This window comes from Amblyomma mixtum, chromosome 10, assembly GCF_055824585.1.
Source record: "Amblyomma mixtum isolate Tamu chromosome 10, ASM5582458v1, whole genome shotgun sequence".
Lineage (NCBI taxonomy): Eukaryota > Metazoa > Arthropoda > Arachnida > Ixodida > Ixodidae > Amblyomma > Amblyomma mixtum.
This window is the reverse complement of record NC_143021.1, coordinates 137,895,496-137,907,211: the sequence shown is the minus strand read 5'-3', so window position 1 is coordinate 137,907,211 and position 11,716 is coordinate 137,895,496. Positions and strand designations below refer to the sequence as shown.

Genomic DNA, 11,716 nt, shown 5'->3' with positions numbered 1-11,716 from the left:
AGCGGGGGCCGCGTGACGGTGCGGCTCCTGCCGTATTGAGTGTGTGGTGCGCGGTGTCGGTGCGCGTTCATCGTATTCAGTGAGCGTGCTTCCCCGCGATGCCTGGACATTATGGACCCTTTGAACATTTTGTGCTGTGAATGATTTTGTGTGAACGGCGGCAGCAGTCGCCGTCGTGTTCTTGTTTCATAGCTTTTTTGTACCGAGCGACACTAGTCGCTGCCTTGGTGTTTTTGTCTTTGTGAGGGACTATGGTCCCTTTGTATGAATAATCAGTCCAATAAACTTCTCTGCAAGGTCAGTTTTCACCTGTACGTAGTTTTTCAACAACGTGTTCGCAGCAGCGCGCAAGATGTTCTCCAGCACTATGTCAGGATGGTGCCTATTGCTGCAAATATCTAAATTTTCACTGTCTGAAAGCAGATGCTTTGTCAGGGCAACAACTATGTGTCTGTCGTTGCCTGCGGCATGAAACCTAGCAGAGTTCTCTTTAGCTGTCAGTTTTTCAAGCACTAGTTGTGCGTGCAAGACAGCGTTGACGACAACTGGCTGTGGGAACTTGAGAGCGCCTCTGGACAAGTTTTTTATGAGAACATTTGCCTCCAGTTCTCTGTCTTGTGTGGTTAAACTGTCAGCGCAGGCTTCGCACGGTAGCTTCTTAAGTGCAGCATGGGCACAGAATCCGGCAATATCCTCCTGAGACCCGAAGTGAATTTGAGTACACAAAAACTTTGTAGGGTTTCAGAATAAGCTGGTAGGAGTACAAAGGTGAAAAGTGAGAGATATTTTCTCAACAGAACTAATAGTTTCAGCTCAGCATGATGTCCAATATATTGGACACTAGGACTCTAGCCGTATTTTCCCACCCAGTGGGCGTGCCACAAAATACTTCAGATAAAGCTGTGAAAGTTGTGCGAAAAAAATACTTTATTATGACAAAAGTCAAAGTAGAAAAATATACGTCAACTGAATAAAAAAGTTTCGCTGTGCTCACTTGCTGTGTGCCTTTTCGAAGCATCTTCTGTCTTTTGTTATGCAGAACTGATGACATTTTGTGCAAAAAAACTTTGTTTTCATGGTGCACCCCTCAAACCTACAGCGCGCAGCGTTAGCTCCGTCAGACAGCTTTGGGAAGTGGTAGGCACTTTTGTTTGTCTCTCCTCGTCGAGCTTGCTTTGATGGTGGGCTCCACTCAACTTCACTGTCAATCTCTGTTTCTTGTTTTTTTTTTCCTTGACGTTTCTTGCTTCTTGACGTTTCTTGGGTTTCTTGCTGTTTTTGGATCGACAATAGAGTCGTTGTCGCTCTCCGATAGGTCAATGTCTGATGTGTTGGAGGCCGCCGCGGTGGCTCAGTGGTTAAGGTGCTCGGCTGCTGACCCAAAAGACGCGGGTTCGATCCCGGCCGCGGCGGCTGGAATTTCTTTGGAGGAGAAATTCTAGAGGCCCGTGTACTGTGCGATGTCAGTGCACGTTAAAAAACCCCAGATGGTCGACATTTCCGGAGCCCTTCACTACGGCGTCTCTCATAGCCTTAGTTGCTTTGGGACGTTAAACCCCATAAACCAACTAAACCAACCAACTGATGTGTTGGCTTGTGCAATTTTTTGTAAAACTGCTTCGGCCGTCTCATCAGGAACGCGAGGCATGTCTCCTACAACAAAAAAGACGTTATTACGTCCCCAGCCGTTAAATACCAGCAGTATTCGTTTACAGTTATTGCGAAAGCCATCTCAAAAGCGCGGTCAAAATAACCGGGCTGAGTCCCAGCGTCCAATGTATTGGACACGTGAAATCAGATTGAAAGCACAGAAAAGTTAGGTCATGTAGAGTTACAATTATGATATATACATGTTTTCTGTTCTATTTTTGTTGATATCCAACAAAATTTACTCGTTCAAAGTAGGTAAAATCGCAGAAACAACACTTACTTCTCCGGCAGGTGCCATAGAACGCCGCGCCGCTGAACGCCGCCGTTTTCAAAGTGTTTTGGCGGGAAAGTGAGCAGTTTAATTTCGAAAAAGGTGCACAGACGGCGCCACCAGTTGTCCAATGTATTGGACAAGTGGGTTTTATGAAGATGAATCTTTCGACGCGGGAGTACTGGCTTAAAAGCTAATGTCCAATATATTGGACAAATTGCCATACACGGGTCTCAGGAGGATATATGTGATAGCTGGTAGAGAGGGTGCCTTACTTTTTATGTCGTTTTGTGTAATATGAATTTTATACTCCTAAACAAGCCTTTCTTCGTCAACAGGTGTCGTACATTGCTTGCAGAGTTCTTGCATATCTGGCGAGGTCAAGGAATCTTGAAGCCTGATCTTTGTTTCTGACTCGAATATCTGTTGAATTGAAACATGATAATTTGACCCAGAGAGACGGCGATATCGGCCAAACCTGCCCTCTAAACTGTCGGTCTGGAATTTTCCGAGTAGTACATAATCAAATCTGAGTTCGTCAAGACAGTACCTACTAAGCTCTATCAGGGAGTATGATGTGAGCCGCAAAGCTGCGTGTGTATCATTTGTTAGGGCACCAGTATCCATTTTTACATCCTTCCATAAGTCGAGCCAGTCAACGAAAGAATTTAGAAATTCCATTTGTGCATCGTTGATGCTTCTAATTGGCTCTTGGTGGGGATCTCTAAGGCGTCGCCCCTTCGAAGGGATTTCACATTAGCAATGCACCACCACTTATTGATCAGTTCAATGAAAGTAGCTGTGCCTGTCTCATACAGCAAACTAAGCTCAGTTCCACGCGTTCTCAAGGCCTCTACCACAAAGGGGTTGAATACCTTTAGAGCGAGCTTTACATTCTGACGCTCAATGTTTGACGGATGGAGAGCTTTGTACGTCAGCCCGTAGCCAAACTTCGACAAGCACTGTTGTTCGGAAGCGCGCAGATCTCCCAGAGTCTTAAATGATGCACCATTAACTCGTACAGTAGACCCTGTGTTGTTAAATTCTGGATAAAAAATGCAGGTGCCGGGTTTTTTTTTATTTAGCCAGTTATTTCTCACGCACTTTAACAAATGTACTGGGTCCACAACGTAAAAAAGTGGCCTCGAATTGTCAGCAGGATGTGGATAAACAATGTCTACTGTGTTCTGTTTAGAAAACATCGACATAACCTTCCTGTTTATAGCGTTATTGTCCGTTATTACAGCAATAACCTTGAGACCAGCTTTTTCCAATCCCAAAATGGTTCTCACAAGAACGTCGTGCAGCTGACTTGTCTCGATGCTGGCTACGGGGAGAATATGTGCAACATCCTTGTGGGCTGACAGCAAGGATTGTGTCATGAAGACATGTGCTCTTTTGCCGCTTCAGAAGAGCTCGACGCCGTTCCAGTCACTGATCCCCACTTGAAATCAAAATATTGTTACGCCGCAGCCAGCCGAAGAATGAGACGTGGTGAACCATGGCTATGAGATGATTTAATGGCCGCTGGCCTAGCACGGGCGCTCCGTCCCGCGCCACTGCCAGCTTCGTCTTCGTCACACTACCCGGGGCCTCCGAGCGATCGTCCCGATCGGTGACGAACAGACGGCGAAATGGCGATAGTCTTGAGTGAAGGATCGAACAATATGGTGCAGTGCTGGCCGCCACGATGAGAAAGATGAGAGAATGAGTCCCGGTCCCCGAAGCATCCGCGCCGTAGGATGCCAGGAGCTGACGGCCGAGGTCTCTGGACGCACCGAACGGCGGGGGCAGGGGGGCGGTGTCTGCACGTTTGGGTCTTGGGTCAGTGTGGTCTTGCGTCGGTGGGGTCTTGGGTCCGTCGGGTCTTGGGTCCGTCGGGTCTTGGGTCCATCGGGTCTTGGGTCGTCGTGTCGTGTGGTCCGGGCGGGGGACGGGGCTGGGGTGAGCGGCGAGATCGGTTCAGGTCGGGCGGGCTGGGGCACGGCCGTGCGGCGCTGACCAGGTACTCACGGCCGACGTCCACGGCAGGCCCAGGACGCCGAAGCTCCGGGACCGGGATGGCGATGAAGGGACCCCAGCACCTCACACCAAATGTTACGCCGCGGCCAGCCGAAGAATGAGACGTGGTGAACGATGGCTATGAGATGGTTTAATGGCCGCTGGCCTAGCACGGGCGCTCCGTCCCGCGCCACTGCCAGCTTCGTCTTCGTCACACTATTGTTGAAGGTGAATTTCGTCAACCATCAATGTGACCACTCTTTCGTGCTGCTTTAGATGGTTTGCTCTCTTTTTTATGTATCGCAAGAACCCCTCATCATTTTGCTCTTTTGCAGGACTGGCATTATAATGACTACATACCCTCATTAATGTTGATCGGTGTGGTAAAGCTATTTTTCCAGAACTACGAAGGAATTTATAGGCGTGGGGGGAAATTGTAAAAAGAAGGCTGGAAAACACAAGGAGCTCTGCAGAGTACCTTATGGCACCTCCTTCTTTGCGAATTATTTGGAGTTGCTCTTTTAGGAAAGAGACCACTTCAACCTTTCCTCGCGGCAGTAGCTCGTCACTCACCAGGTCATCCAGAAGGGTGAAAAGTAAACTGAAACAAGCCTTCAGTTTTTCTTCTCGCTGGCACACATTCGGCGCTTTGAATTCCTGCACGGTGTTTAAGGCACACTGGAGAGTGCGCAAATGGTCAATTTTCACTGGAATCACGACCTCATCTTTTGAGAGCTGGACTTTTTTCCAAAAGGCTGAGATTTCCATGAGGTCACTGATAACTACAGAACGCTCAACCTCCGGTGGCCCTGCACTGCTGTCAACGTGCACAAATAGGACAAACTTTTCACCTTTTGTTACTGTCCAGAAGTCGGAAATTCGGAAATCTTGCAGTCGTGTGAGAAGGAGTTCAAATGATGGTAGGTGGCTGACACGCTCCTCTTCTTCATGTGCAGAAACTGAAAGCTGTATGGCTTCTTGTAACTGAACTTGTTTGAGGCGCTTCCTTTTTTCCTCTGGCTCCTCACGCACCGGCTTTCTGTCGGACAGGTGAGCAGGACTGTTCGGAAAAATCGTGGGTACTGCGTGTGGAGTCAACCTTGTGAGGCCCATGGGTGCTTCTATTGAATTGCCAGCAGCGTCTGTGTACACGGACTTGTTCCTGAGATACTCGGGTTTGAAGTGTAGCTCGCATACCTGAAAAGCACCGGCGGAAAAAGTCCTTCAGGAACCAAAATAATGCCCTTTCTGTTCCCTTTTTTATTTAAGTTTGAACCAACTTTAGGGCAGCTACTTGTATGCTAGACTGCGCACCCATGTCATAGACGCCTCTATTCATTGCGCAAATGCATAGAATAGCTTCCTATTACCTCAATATGCTGAGAATTATTTAGCCAAAACACTATGCTCACTAAATATAGTCGAAACGTTGAACCAAGATGTAAGTATATATCTCGTTAATGTATATATGCTTTCTGCAAAGTTCGATGGTATTCATAGGCATATTTAATTAACCAAGACATGAACGCCCGCACTGAACTTGAAAAACTATCTATTCAACCACACAAGAACACTGCCTGGTACATAAGAGACAAAGCTGTAATATTTACTGATACCAGCAGTCTAGGGAAAACTTCGCGTTCCATAAATTTTAAAACCACACCTAGCCCATATTTTAGCACCGTGATAAATTATTAGCCTTCAACGATAGCTTCGATGCGCAGACACAACGTACCTTAGGATCTCGCAGAGTCCGTATGTCGACGTCGTCTCGACGAACAGCAAGCTCCCACGTAATCCTACAGGCGTCTTTTGGGAACGAAAACACACGCACTTTTGGCCCGTTGTCGTAATTTCCTTTGCAGTTGGGCATGCAGCAGCGACCCATCGTTTCCACAGCAGGTGCGGGACACGCAAAAATTTATATATCACGATCACAAGCAATTTTCTAGCCAACACTCATGAACGCAACCGCAATGGAACGCAGCAGCGCAAGCTGAGACGTTCGGCTACACGACAGCGGAAGGGTACAAAACTGGTTGAGAGAAGAAAGGAGACGTCTCAGTGTCGGAGGAATGCGGACGGGTCAGCGGTCAAAGTGGCTGACGTCAGAGCAGGGGAAAAGGCAAGCGCGCAGGCCTTGAGAATTCAAGATGGCGCTGTCTCGGTGGACCCCCTAACCGCACCGTACAGGAAGGCAGGAAGTGGGAGTGAAAGAAGAGGGAAGCTTCTAGACAATCATCCGTTAGCGTCAGCCGCTCGTTTTCGCGGCCGAGGCACGCATAAATCTCCCAGCACGTGGGGGCCCTCGTGTGGTGAGTATAAGGCCATGTAAAGCAAATGGGCAAAACTTTCATAAATAAGCTTTACTAAGAGCACTACCAAGAAACACCACCAGGCAAAACAGGCGCAGCCAGGGCTATTGCTTTGCAACTTACCGGGCTTTCCCAAGCTATGCCTCTGCCAAATTTTGTTTCCCAACCGAATCGAGAGCGAATAGTGCAGCTTTGCAGGCGAATCGAGTCCCAACATATTAGCTGTATACAGTATCGAATAAAATTCCATATTTTGATGATTATTCGCTACTTGGGTCAATAGTCGATGAGCAATCGCGATGAACAGCGAAGCGCTGCTCTCGCAGTTAAGTCTGTTAAAAGACGCAACCCACTGGTCTCCATTTGCAAGCTTTCAAAATGAAGTCAGTGTATTAACTTTATTAACGTCATGATCTGCTCATAAGAAAAGCACCTTGTGCTCTGGATAACGGGAAATAATAAACTAGTCCCACATCTCTCTGCATCACACCGGTGAGGCCTGAAGTTGCAGGCATGCTTCCGAGGTCCTGTGTAAATGCAGGGTTTGCTGAAATAGCCTGCACCCTGCCGAATCATCCAATCGCTGAACCCTTGTTTCAGAATTACGAACACCGCTAGGCTAACGGGCTGCACCGTGACGCTGGACCCTCCATCCCGTTCATACCGATCGTGGCTGCATAGTAACAACGTGTTTATGGTCCCTGTTTTGGGAATAGTCATGAATGAATGTATTCCAGGTATTATTCCAACTTCGCGCCTATTATGCGAAATGTATTAGAAAACTTCAGTATATAATCGACTTGATTACAATAATTTTGAAGGTAAACTGTTTGATTTGTTACAGTATCCGAATTCGAGGATATTCGACTCGATATTTGAAATTTCCGAACAATAGCACACCGTTAGTATGTTGCAATTTACGTGTTGCAGAGCAGTCATACATTTTTGAAAGCGCTAGAATTTTCCCAGGAGGAGCAGAGTGTCTCTGCTGCTCTCAAAAGTAAATTTCCACTACAAATAATTCACTCAAGCTGAGACCCAACAAGCGTTACTGATGGCCCTTGGAATACAGCACGAAAATGACACCAAAACTCCCTTCACCTCTTGCATAACAGTGTGCTTTGTTTCTGTTATTGAGAAGTTCGATATAGCAAGTTATGAATAGCGATATACTAAAATGTATTTTATTGTAGTATGAAAACAACAATGATTTTTTTATTTCCTCCACTGTATGAATAGATAGAGCTCATTTCGACACCCAAGATAGGTTTTATGGTTAGGTTGCTTGGTTTATCGTGTTTAACGTCCCAAAACCACTATCTCTACGATGGACACCGTAGTGAAGGGCTCCGGAAATTGCTACCACTTTGGGTTTTTTAACGTGCGCTGACATAGCCCAGCACACATGTTTCTTGCAGTTGGAAAGATAACAGCGTGCATGAATATTAAAGTTCAACCGTGTGAATTCCGAGGGGAAAACAGGTAGCACGGGGAGCAGGTGGGTAAGGTGGAAGAATGCATTCAGTAAGCTTGAGGACATGAAATAGCATGGAGAAGCCCCGCAAGAGTTTATTTTGATGTCAACGGTAGAGGTCTTTCTCCGGTAGTCAGCATGTTTTGATCTATAAAGACGAAAATTAAGAAGCGTTCACTCTTTATAAATTGGAATGCACGGTAAGCGCAAACGACCAACAGTAAAAACAACGCATGTACGCTATATTTCAATAAGCTTGAAATTAGTGATCCCGACATGGCTAAAAGATCACTTAACCTTAACTGCAATAGTTTAACGTAATAGTGTAGTGTATTTAGGACTGGTTGCGAATTTAGTAAGCGGCTTCAGGTCAGAGAAAAGAAATCATCAGCAATGCTTTTCATCACTCATAGAACCTCCGAAATCTATTTTTTGTATCTTACAGCAAGTTGGGCAAAACCTGCAAGAATACATTTAACCAATACCAGCTTTGTCTCTGAAAAACGCGACGCCTCCTTTTGCACGCAATCAAGATGTCTAATGTGATTTTCTACCGTACATTGAATTACTTCTCTACCAATTAAACACGTATTCAAAAAGCTGCCTACAGTGGACTGGGTCAATAAATTGGGTCTTTATTATAATTTCATTTATTTCGGCTAATTACAAAAGGAACGGCCTCGAGAGAAAGGGACCTGGCTGCTCTTCGACGCCACTCACTGTCCCGATGTGGACTGTTCACGCACAAGCATTTGTCACGGACGCACCAGCCACTTTCGGAACCATCGTGAACGCAGATGTCGTAACATTCCGAGAAATTACATTCATCAGCCACGGTAGTGACGACAAAGATGACAGCAGCCAGAATTGCAGGTGTTTTGACGATCATCTTCTCAGGACTCTTGGGAAAGCAGCGCTAGTAAAGAAAATAAACGTTACAAGATTAACGTCTTGAAGTGCTCACACGTCTTCGGAAGCCGAACAGGAGTCACATTGTTTCATTTCTAAAAAGCTGTAGGCCACATGAGCATTTCGAAAGAGTGACATTAGTGGAAGTCTAACCCTTTGAAGTACTATTTACATACAGGGAACGCGCAGGTTTTTCACTAGAGCTTCAGTTCGAAGCAAATGTTTCCTCGGGAACGATAAAATATGGTCTACTGCATTGAGAACAATATAAACTATATGACATTTAGCGAAAGGGGAAACTGATATACAGATAAAAGTGAGCGTTGAATCGGATCATTCCCCGTTACCTTGTACACAGATTTTGCACTAGTGCAAAAATATCCCTCAATTTTTTTTTAATTTCTGACCTTACGCGCATCGCTTAAAAATAAATTGTTACACGCTTCCTGGGCTATTCGTTTCAAAGATCTTGCATTGTGATATACCTTCTAAATGTTTTGACAGTGTGTACGAAATAACTCTGACGCGTGCAAAAAAAAAGTGCGCTTTGTCGAGTTTCTTAGCAAAAAATAAGTTGGCTTTCCATTGTTTCACGTAACTTGAAACAAGGATTTAAAAAAAGCAGTAAACCGCAGCCCGCTGCAACCAACGATACATTGTTTGCTACCATGTGGCGCTCCTCAGAATAATTTTTATTGCGCTTAATTAGATAATTAACTCAGAAGAATTATGCAAATTTTCAAATATTCTTCTTAGTGCCAAGACCGTCCAGTTAGGTTGTAGAGCAGGTTTATGAACAAAAGATCCAGTTTATTGTAGCATCGTATCTCCTATGGGGACCTTTTTTTTGTGAGTCGAAAGAAAACCCGCGAAATATGAAAAATACCACGTGACTGCCCTCGTGCGCTACCAAATTGCAGCGCTCTCAACGGCGTTTCGAGCAAACGGAGCCTGCTCGCTGATCGTAGCGGAGTGAACAGCCGCTGCTCTTAGCAGCGACTTGACAGTGCGTCAGGACTTTCCGCAGCGACGAGGTTTTTCACTAGAGCTCCCGCAGACCCACCTCCGAGTAAACGCTCAGACGAGCGCATTTATGCATGTACTGGTAGTGTTTTGAGAGGTGTCAGCTGAGCATGATACGAGAGCGTATGGTCTTCATTGCGTTCGGTTCAGTGCAAATGCGGATATGCTTTGAGAAACGCTTGACTGAAATAGGGCGTAAATGTGGCCACACAGTTTCACTTACGGCAGCCGATCGAGGCGAATGCTTAATCTGTCGTCGCCAACACTTGTACAGATTTATGTCGGACCTTCTGCCATTTATGCGTAAAATATCTGAGAAGTAACGTACGCACGCATCTCCTCGAGTTTAGCTCATTGAATGGATTAAAAGAATTTCCCAGCGCTGATCGGTCATGCAAGCACACGCGGTACGCGAGGCGCCGACAAGCAGGGCTGGATTATAGCGCCTTTCATTCCAGTGCCAGTTCTCTGCGGTAAAGCTGTAGCATACGATACGCCACTAAATTCGTACCGTACACCCGTTAAACCAGCTGATATGCGCTTTTGTCGATATGCTTGCATTGCTTGCCCGCAGAAAAAGCCGACGGCCGAAGGTTAAAAGGAATGTATCCCGATTATTTTCAGATTACAGCCCACAGGAGGCAGCTGACGAGCGTAGAAATCGCAACGACCGCAGCAGCGTGACATGCAGGGTCGATCTTCTGCGGTCATACCACTCACTTACTGTGTATACTAAACAAACACGCGGTAACCTGAGAGTACGGCGTGTCGTTTGATGAGCAACACACGGGCAGTTTCTCCCTCCGTTGTGGTGTCGACTGAAAGACGTTAGACTGCGATTGCTCATCGCATGCTTTCGATCATTTCTTGAAACTTACACAGCACTCGGTGCACCGGAGCTACACGCTCGCGTTGCCGTCGCTGATGTATGCTGGTGCGAGCATGATCAATTGTTTATTCTGCAGCCTGCAGCAGCCCTCAATAACATCAGACCGTTATTTTCTATCCCTGGCAGCTTATTTCTGCAGTTCGCGTGAGACGCAGCAGTGTGCGAAGCTACGGAGAGCATCTGCCCTCCGTGATGCGCGCTTCCTAGCCGCCGTAATTGCCGCCCGGATGGTGCCGGTGGCCGTCAGCCCACGCGTCCATGATGCGTGTCCTTGGCAGAGACGAACTTTCTGTCAGCCAGCTCTCTGCCCGAGCACAGTAAATCGAAAAGGCCCAGTGTCGGTCACGATGACGGGCTGTTACAGGCGTGGATGTTAAAAGAGAGCACAATGTGCAATATGTGATACCCTCCCCGGAGAGTCTTCAGGGTATTTGAATGAATGAATGAATGAATGAATGAATGAATGAATGAATGAATGAATGAATGAATGAATGAATGAATGAATGAATGAATGGAAGCTGCCCCCATTTCTTGTATGCAGAGTTGGCAACTTGTAGAAAACAAAACACTGGCATATAAATGACGCAGACGATAAATCACTATAAGCCTTACTTAAAAGTCCATAAGTGGCTATGAGGTGAAAAGGGAAACAGGTAGCATGTTGCAAAACGAATATGTGCGGATACAATTTAATTTAGAAGAGTTTTTTGGAAGGTTGGCCTTGGAATGTACAAGCAGTGATGGATCCATGGAGGTTCTTTTGTTTGAATTTCAAGTTATTTGGTTCGACTGATTTTCATTTTGTGATTAGCATTCTTGAAAATACACTTAAACTCCTGATATCTGATTCTCAGATGAATAGTCTAAACATTAACGCATTTATAAGAGGAGCTGGCGGAATTAGAATGTGGATGTTTAATTCATATAAACCTTGCTCGAAGGCACTAACCTCGGTCAAGCTTTGATCTGTTGCAGCAATGTACAGCTCGGAACCAATTTTTCTAAACCACAACTACCACTAAGGACTTGGTACAGTTTTAAATGATTTTTCGACCTTCCCCTATATATATATAGTATGAGGTGCCACCGTGGATTGGAGGCCTTGGTACATACGTTGTCAATGTTCGATTTACAGAGTTAGTCATAGGTAAGTGTTCATTCATAGTAGTTGTAGTTACTCTCCA

The 11,716-nt window shown here is 45.9% G+C and overlaps 1 pseudogene; it reads right to left on the bottom strand.

Annotated features, from left to right (window-relative positions):
* Positions 1-249: 249 nt before the first annotated feature.
* Positions 250-5,810, bottom strand: LOC149327067 (uncharacterized; annotated as a pseudogene).
* Between the last annotated feature and the right edge of the window lie 5,906 nt (positions 5,811-11,716).